The sequence below is a fragment of the Eumetopias jubatus genome, unplaced genomic scaffold, assembly GCF_037043125.1.
Source record: "Eumetopias jubatus isolate StellerSeaLion01/CBP00866 unplaced genomic scaffold, mEumJub1_p1.0 scaffold_14, whole genome shotgun sequence".
Classification (NCBI taxonomy): domain Eukaryota; kingdom Metazoa; phylum Chordata; class Mammalia; order Carnivora; family Otariidae; genus Eumetopias; species Eumetopias jubatus.
In genome coordinates this window covers 41140397-41147778 of record NW_028274820.1, presented here as the reverse complement: position 1 = coordinate 41147778, position 7382 = coordinate 41140397, and the positions used below count along the sequence as shown (strand labels likewise).

At 37.3% G+C, this 7382-nt stretch overlaps 1 pseudogene; it reads right to left on the bottom strand.

The window, feature by feature from the left end:
* Positions 1–4571: 4571 nt before the first annotated feature.
* LOC114222386 (small nucleolar RNA U3) lies at positions 4572–4672 on the bottom strand (annotated as a pseudogene).
* Between the last annotated feature and the right edge of the window lie 2710 nt (positions 4673–7382).

Genomic DNA, 7382 nt, shown 5'->3' with positions numbered 1-7382 from the left:
AGAAGGTTGGCCACCTCATATGACTTTAAATTGGTGCAAGGTACAATTTTGAAACCTTACAGGAATTGGGCAGAGGCTTTAATGGGTTTTCATTAGTTATCTAGTGTTTTGTTCTTAATGAAATTTCAAAATTTAGTTTGGGTGTTCTTTTCTGTTAAGGATTGAGTACCTGAAAATTGGTGTTTGGTGTCAGGATGATGAAGCCATCAATGATAGAAAGTGAGACAAGTCAGGCAGCTGAAGGAAATTATTTTTGTGGGACTTTACAAAAGTTAATAGATTCTTTAACTTTTGATCTTCACAACAGCCCTGCCAAAGCAGGCAGGAAGGGCCTATCTGTTGTAAACATTTCATCAAATAGAAAACCACCTCATAGAAAATAAGGAAGTGAAAGGGGCCATGGTTGCATAGCTAATAGGTGTCAGATAAAGACTAGAATCCTGGGTTGTTTTTTTTCCTTTGTCGTTTTCCGTAATCACTTAAGTCCATTTGAAATCGTTTTGAATTTAAATTGTAGGTGTAATAATGGTCAGTATTTTTCATCAGGCCTTGGATTAGAATTGTTGCCACTGGATGCCATGTCTCTTCTTCCTGTTTTCACTAGAAATGTTTAATCTAGAGAACTATGATAATGAGCCAACACTCTTGAAGGATTGTATGGTGTATTAATAATGCCTTTTTATGACATATCATGATCTATCCTGTACTTTTTAAGGATAGCCATATCCTTTCTGTCCCACAGTTACCAAGTTGAGAGAGGGCACATCTTCCATTCTTTTGGCAGAGAGCTAACAATTTGTGCTACTCTCCATCTACCCACACAGATGATGCTGGGGAATTAGACTTGAGTTTTCTAGCTGCCTTAATGGCTCTGGTTGTATTCCAACTCTAAATCTTGGCATAGATCTAGATTCTATCGTGTATCCACTTCTTGCTCTATCTATACTACATTCTCTTTAGTAATTTAGTCCAGTCTCAGTTGCTTAAAAAAAAATCTCCATATGTATGATTTCATTTTCTATTTTGTTTTTGCCTCTCCTTGAAGTTCTAAACTTTCATATCCACTAACAACTTCATCACCCTTTCAGTATCTATAATGGGTGATTATTCCCAAACCTGATCTTTCATCCAGTCTTTCGCATCTCAGTAAATACCCCACCTTCTGCCCAATTGCTGAAGCCAACACTTTTAAGAACTGTTCTTGAAATCTTGTATTTAATCTAGTGGCAAGCCATGTCAACACCTGCAAAGCATTATCCCATGTAGTTGATACCCCTGCTTGCCTACTGAGCATCTATTTCCCCCTTACTCTTTTCTATCAAATCCTCATTTTTTTCCCTCAGGTATCTATCTTTGCACATAAGCCATGTGACTCAAGGCAAGTCAACCCCATACACAGTTCAGGGTGAGCTCTGCTTAATCTTTAGTCAATCATAACTCCATCTCTCATACAAATGAATGGATGGGCAGGCTTAAATAAATATGGGCCAATAATCGGCGAGGGGCATCTGGCAAAGAGGAATCCTGGCTTATGAAGTAGCCACATAAAGCAAGCCTCTCTATAGGTGTGAATAAGGAGCATGTAGTCTTCATTGCTAGTGGCAGTTATCTAACAACTATTCCAGTTTGAGGCCTAAGATAATTAGTCTGGAAGAATGTGATTCTTTTGATAAAACCGTTGACGCTGTTGTGGCACTAAACTTCCTGTAAAATAAGCATACAAATATCTTTATTTAAGACATCTTAGGTTGGATATTTGGTTACTGGTATCCAGAAACAACTGATAAATTCAGAATCTATCTACTCCCGCTTTCTAGTATCTTAATCTAAACCACCACTATCATTCACTAGGATTTTCTGTAATGATCACCTAACTAGTCTCCCTACTTTTACTTTTTCTGCCCTGCAGTCTTTTCTGTAAAAAACGGATCTTGTTGAAATTTAGACCATGTCATCTTTAAATGCCATCAAGGACTTCTTAAAGCAGCATAATACTAAACTCATAAAGCCCATTATAATTGGCCTCTGCTTATCTCAGTTTACATCACTTGATTTTCAGTAATGTCTTATTGTGGTCACCTCTGAAAAGTAAATGAAAGATTAATCACTAAGCAGAAAGTCATTATACTCAATTGCTTGAACACACCAGGGGCCTTTCTACCAGTTGGTACCTGGAAGGCTTGCCCACCTCATCCTCAACAAGTCAGGCCCTCAGAAGGTCCGGCAGAGTCAGTATAGACCAGGAAATAGAGGAGAGACTTTTTTTTTTTTTTTTAACAGAGATGACTTTTACCTTCCTTCTTGGTTATAAGGCAAAAATCCTTACAATAGGCCGTGTCATCTCATTGGTTGTACCTAGATAATTCAAACCTTGTATCTTGCCAGACGATCACCAATGACTGTGAGATATATATATATATATAGTTGTTGCCTGCAGTGAATGTCTTGCAGAAAAATCTTTGTAACTTTTTACTTTGCCCAAAATATGACATCATTGTTCATAAATTATTCAATACATTAATGACGTGAATCCTATGTTTTCAAGAGTAATCCTTAAGGTAAAATGATGTTCTCTTATCTACATTAGTGTTGATAAATGAAGATTACTAATAAGAATGTTTGAACTTTGCAGAGCTCATAATCAAAGACTCATTGCATTTTGTGTGTGGAAACCTGTGGTCCAAGTTGATAGGCTATATCCTAGTGATTTTGATGATGATATTTCCAAGTAGAGGAATGGACAGATTTTATGAAAAGAGCAATTGCTTTTCTTTGCTAGGGCTAAGAAGGTCACTATCATTAATCACAAAGATGACAGTTTGTGTTTAGGTCATTTAATATTTTTCAGTAATTTCCCCTTTGGTGATTAAGAACAGGGTATATATATCTAAATATATACACATATAGATAGATAGATACAGATATGCTAAATTACTTTGGCTTTGGAGACATGTGTCTTTCCTCTGAAGCAGGACTATAGGAAAAACCTTTCATGGGATAAAGAAGTCTTGCTAAAATGTATAAAAATTATAAGCAGAATTTTATGTTCTATTGATTTATATATTGGAGAAGTTTCTTCATATTTTACAATTTAGCTCGTTAAATTAGTAAAACATTTTGGAAGCTAAGTTTTCACTGATAAAATAGTCTCAGTCTGTATATTACTAGTTGACAGTAGCATAGGTGATTAATTGCTGTTAGATTTTATTTTGTTTTTCAAATTAAAATTGCTGATAGACTACAATTGTCTCTTTTTTAATGCCATTGAAAGCATATATACTTTTCCTTTTCCTTGGAAAGCTTTTTCCTTAATTTTTCTTGCATGAATGAAATTGGTAATCTCATTTTAGAACTGTCACAAGGTACAGAAAAGTCTAGCATATTCAGTCAGGAATTTGATGAGTGATGTCTAATAGTATTTCTTATTTCCAGGAGGTTGTGAATGAAGGTGTGAGGATAGGGGTCCACACATCCTCCTTTGTTTCATTTGGACCTTTTCGACTTTTACTTGTGTTAGACATTGGGATTCAATGTAGGATTTCATTTGAAAAATCGATTTCACTGCCTTTCTTTAAAGTTTGATAACAGTGATCTAGATTTTCTATGACATTGGCAATTTCTCCTAAGTACTGCCAAGTAAGTTAGGTTTTGCTTTCTGTCCAGATTCAGGGTATGACCACTACATACTGTGAAAATTATAAAGATTTTTTTCTAAATTTGCTAAGTCTTAGGCATCTTTATATTTGTCACCATGATGTTAGACTTACAGAATTGGACAGATTCCCAAGGCACATCTACCTCTACCACTTCATTTTGCAGTTGAAGAAATAAACCCAAATCAATAGAAGCTTTTCTTGCTTCTGCCCTATGTGACCTTGGGGACAGGTCACATAGGGCAGAAGCAAGAAAAGCTTCTACTCCAGTACTCTTTCCACTGCATTGAACTTTCTCTTTTGGGTGTTCTAACTTCATCAATCTAGAATAAGGAATAGTTATTAAATATTAGGAAATATAAATGGTATAAAGGAAGTGATGAGAACAAATAGCACTGAAGAAGAAATTCGTTTAAAAAAACATTTATTGAGTAGCTACCATGCATCAGGCACTGTGTATTTACTGAAACTAAGCTGTTAACTTACATACAAAATCTACATGTGCTCTATACAGTGTTATATAAATTGTTATATATATATATATAAAATATATGTAGATGGTTCCTGGCCTTTGGGTTAAAACAATTTCTGTTTTAACACCACAGTGGACATTGGTTTCAACTTGGCCACCCACAATGCATTGCCCCTTACATTGATAACAATACCCAGGTTTCCTTATGGGTAGTTAACACCACCACCTCCTCATCATTCCCCTCCCGTCTTCAGGAAGCCAAGAATTAGGGTCCCCTATTCAGCCCAAGACAAAAGGATGAAAGCCTGTGGCCAGTTCTAGGCCAATTAAACTCTTTTCTCAGACTTTCTATCTCAGAGAGAGAAAAGGATAGGAAGAACTGTCAGAATTCCATTCCTGCTTCTGAGACTCTTCTCCCTACCAGGGTATCTTGGATTCTATCTTTTTCAAACTTGGCACTTCAACATCATCTTTGATTCTCTTAACTCTTACTTCATCAAAGTCCCTTTTAATGAACTATAGAAATGATCCCTGAAAGTATAGTCGTTCAAAGTCCCTTTTAAGTTAAGTTGGTTTCTGTCACTGACAACAAGTTAACCCCAACTGCTATCTATGTTTGTGAAAGATTCTGCAGTTCTTCATTGGATATGACAACACAAACTGCTAGAGCAGAACAGGACCTATGAAAGTTTAGACTTTTTGTCTCAAAGTCCAAAACCTGAGTCACTGTACCAAGAGCTGGTGACCCTAACCCCCAAATGAAACTTCCAACTCTTTGTTACATGAACAAGCTTGGTACCAGAAGACCTGCTACATAATAAAGCTAATTCCCTTCCCTCAATCATCTTCTCCCTTCTTGCTTAGAGGCAACTTCCTAAGAAGCCATACTGGGCCTCTTAGGACTGCGAAGCACTGCCATTTTTTTCCCAGTCTTCATTTTGATCTGCTGAAGTACTATTGCACTGATCCTCTGTGGAGTGCTGTTGACCTTGCTCGCTGATTGCTTTTAGTGATTCTTTTCAGTGATTGATGGAATGACTGGACAGTAATGAAAACAGAGTTGGTTCACATTATCTTCTCAGGATTAAAGCCTGAAAACAAATCTAATTTTCTTTTATGGGAAGGAGAAGTAGAAACAAAAGATTTTGATCATCTTAAAGTAACATGAAAAGAAGACTGAAGGATTTAATATGGTAAAAGGAAAAGAAGCATAACTGTTAGATTCCTAATGGAAGAACTGGTGGTGCTCTAATTTCCTTGTTAACAATAAATACCATTTGCATACCAGGCACGGTATACATACTAGCCCACAGATTCTCCAGATAAATTTATGATCTAAGCTGGGGAGAAAAGACCTGCGGGAAATGTAAAAACTATCATGTGAAAATTGAAGAGATTAGAATAAGAGCTCTGGACAGCATAATTGGAGATCTTTTCCCTTCCGCAGTATCTCTGTAAAATTGGAAAAATTCAGTTTATAGGAAATTAAAGATACTTGGAAAGTTCTTAAATTCTTTGAGTTGTTTTTCTGCTAGTGATGATGAATATGAAGGGTTAATTAAAAACTAGTATAACACAGAATATTAGATATTTGTAAATATACTTTAAATTAAAATTCCAACCCTATTAATACTTGAATGCAAATTACAAGTACCTCGGACTGTGGTAGGCCCAATTATAGAAGGATGAACTGTACAAGAACATTCCTTGTCCTTTCACATTTTCCCTGCAGGAATAAATAGGTGGTTCAATCTACAGATAGAGAGAAAGGCAGCAGAATAGCCCATTGTAGTATCATTACATTACTGTAATCATAGTTTATATGTCAATGACTTAATCTCTAGGCCTCTGTTTTACAACTGAAAAATGGGGATCCGTATCAGTCAGGGGCAGGGCCCCTGCCCACTTATAAATGCCTCTAAGGAAATTGGAAAATGCCACCCTTGCCTTCAGCAGAATGTAGCCCCACAAGCTTGGCAAGTGGAGCACAGGCTAGATTTCAGCCACTACACTTTCTTTTGCTGGGTTCTCTTGTACAAAGTACAGTTTAGATAGCTGTATGTCGCAGCCTTGGTCTGAGTTCTTGGTTGCCTGCAGCAAAGACCAACCCTAAATATCTTAAGTCAAAGGAGAATTCACTGGCAGGGATTTAGGGCTGTAGGGCTATGAGAAAGTGACAAGAACTAGGGCATCGCTGGCATCAGGACCTTAGTTAACCAAGGTTTCAAGTCAGGAGCTGCCTGATTCTTGGGCCCTGAGTACCACTACAATGAATTTGCCCTCTGCCTGTGCCCTCCTTTGCATTGCCCACTCACTGGGATTTACAGCCCTAAGAGTGGTGTTTGATTGCCTGGTCCCAGGGTGTACTGGGGAGCTAGTGAAGGAAGGAAGGAATAAAGGAATAAACAGGCTCCCTCTTCAGAAATGGGAAATGGTAGTGAGAGGTGGTACTTGGTGCCCTCCCACTAAGACTACACACCACTTGAATTATCCCCAAGGGGAGATGCTATTAGGAAGGTGGGTATGTGTGGATACAGTTGGGTGCTGGATAAATACAAAATGGTAAATGTCTGGTATAGGTCTTAGGTATTTATATTTGCTATTTTTGCTTAGATAAGGTATTGTCTAGTCCTAGCTCCTATCAGATTCAGAGCCTTCCAAATGACCCTGTCCCCACTCCTTCTTCCTACTGTGAAAGACACTAGGGCTTGTGGACAGGATTACCAGAATGAGAGAATAACAGCGATTCTGGTTTTTAGGACTTGCCGAAGACCCTGGTGATTTTTCTCTTGGATGTGAATTTTTTATGCCCTTGGGTTTCTTCTGTGTACAAAACTTTTGTAGTAAAGTCTCTATACAAACTTCTAAGCCTAGCACCTAGTCCAGTGGAATTTTGTCTTTTTTTTTAATCCAGTGTGTTTTTTAAAATTTTATTTTATTATATTATATTTTTGTGAAAACATATTTATTTTCTTTTTTATTTTATTAATGTTATGTTAATCACCATACATTACATCATTAGTTTTTGGTGTAGTGTTCCATGATTCATTGTTTGCATAAAACACCCAGTGCTCCATTCAATATGTGCCCTCCTTAATTCCCATCATCCAGCTAGCCCATCCCCCCACCCGCCCCCTCTAAAACCCTCAGTTTGTTTCTCAGAGTCCATAGTCTCTCATGGTTCGTCTCTCCCTCCAATTCCCCCCCTTCATTTTTCCCTTCCTACTATCTTCTTTTTTTTTTTAACATATAATATA